This window comes from Limulus polyphemus, unplaced genomic scaffold (genome assembly GCF_000517525.1).
Source record: "Limulus polyphemus unplaced genomic scaffold, Limulus_polyphemus-2.1.2 Scaffold1764, whole genome shotgun sequence".
Classification (NCBI taxonomy): Eukaryota; Metazoa; Arthropoda; class Merostomata; order Xiphosura; family Limulidae; genus Limulus; species Limulus polyphemus.
This window is the reverse complement of record NW_013667374.1, coordinates 18072-20562: the sequence shown is the minus strand read 5'-3', so window position 1 is coordinate 20562 and position 2491 is coordinate 18072.

Below are 2491 nucleotides of genomic sequence, written 5' to 3'. Positions count from 1 at the left end.
ATAAATGTGTGTAAATCACATGATACATACACAAACAGATAACTGTGTGTAAATCACATAATACATACACAAGCAGATAAATGTGTGTAAATCACATAATACATACACAAGCAGATAAATGTGTGTAAATCACATGATACATACACAAGCAGATAAATGTGTGTAAATCACATGATACATACACAAGCAGATAAATGTGTGCAAGTTCCATGATACATACACAAACAGATAACTGTGTGTAAATCACATGATACATACACAAACAGATAAATGTGTTTAAATCACATGATACATATACAAACACATAAATGTGTGTAAGTTCCATGATACATACACAAAGAGATAAATTAGTTTAAATCACATGATACATACACAAGCAGATAAATGTGTTTAAATCACATGATACATACACAAGCAGATAATTGAGTGTAAGTTCCATGATACATACACAAACAGATAACTGTGTGTAAATCACATAATACATACACAAGCAGATATATGTGTGTAAATCACATTATACATACACAAGCAGATAAATGTGTGTAAGTCACATGATACATACACAAACACATAAATGAATGTAAGTTCCATAATACATACACAAAGAGATAAATGTGTGTAAGTCACATAATACATACACAAACAGAAAAATATGCGTAATTTCCATGATACATACACAAACAGATAAATGTGTTTAAATCACATGATACATAAACAAACAGATCAATATGTGTAAGTCACATGATATATAAACAAACAGATAAATGTGTGTAAGTCACATGATACATACACAAACAGAAAAATATGGGTAATTTCTATGATACATACACAAATAGATAAATGAGTGTAAGTTCCATGATACATACACAAATAGATAAATGTGTGTAAATCACATGATACATACACAAACAGATCAATGTGTGTAAGTCACATGATACACAGATAAATATGCGTAATTTCCATGATACATACACACACAGATAAATGTGTGTAAGTTCCATGAAACATAAACAAACAGATAAATGAGTGTAAGTCACATGATTCATACACAAACAGATAAATGTGTGTAAGTCACATGATATATACACAAACAGATAAATGTGTGTAAGTTCCATGATATATACACAAACAGATAAATGAGTGTAAGTTCCATGATATATACAAACAGATAAATGTGTGTAAGTTCCATGATAAATACACAAATAGATAAATGTGTGTAAGTTCCATGATACATACACAAAGAGATAAATGTGTGTAAGTTCCATGATACATACACAAACAGATAAATGTGTGTAAGTTCCATGATATATACACAAACAGATAAATGTGTGTAAGTTCTATGATACATACACAAAGAGATAAATGTGTGTAAGTTCCATGATACATACACAAATAGATAAATGTGTGTAAGTTCCATGATACATACACAAACAGATAAATGAGTGTAAGTTCCATGATACATACACAAACAGATAAATGTGTGTAAGTTCCATGATACATACACAAACAGATAAATGAGTGTAAGTTCCATGATACATACACAAACAGATAAATGAGTGTAAGTTCCATGATACATACACAAAGAGATAAATGTGTGTAAGTTCCATGATACATACACAAAGAGATAAATGTGTGTAAGTTCCATGATACATACACAAACAGATAAATGTGTGTAAGTTCCATGATATATACACAAACAGATAAATGAGTGTAAGTTCCATGATACATACACAAACAGATAAATGAGTGTAAGTTCCATGATATATACACAAACAGATAAATGAGTGTAAGTTCCATGATACATACACAAACAGATAAATGTGTGTAAGTTCCATGATATATACACAAACAGATAAATGAGTGTAAGTTCCATGATACATACACAAAGAGATAAATGAGTGTAACTCACATGATTCATATTTTGTATTTGATATAATACTCCCAAGTATAGCTTCAAGCTAAGATGTAAAACATTATGATCATTATATTAGTATATTCTACATCCTATTTCCCTATGGTGGCAATCTTAAAAAAATTCGCAAAGAAAACAAATAATGTCATGAAGACTGAAGATGATAATTTATATAGTGGATTTCTGTGTAATAGTGTAATTTCAAAGTTCAAACCGTGCTCAATTCCGTAATGAAGTAGTAGAACCACTCTTAAAATAACTGAAAATAGCCATTAATATTAATTTAAGTGAATACATTTAAAGAAGACCCATCAACCACAAATTAGAAAGTTTGAAATAAAAATTCGGGCGACTTTAATATTAACTAAAAGCTAGAGCACCACTTTTTGTACTGTTATTATACAGGGAACGTTGTACAAAACATAGTACCACACAACCAGCATCATTGGTTATATTTGGTGGTATAAGTTTTTCATAATACTTTATACAGGAAACGTTGTACAAAACATAGTACCACACAACCAGCGTCATTGGTTGTATTTGATGGTATAAGTTTCTCATAATATATTATACAGGGAA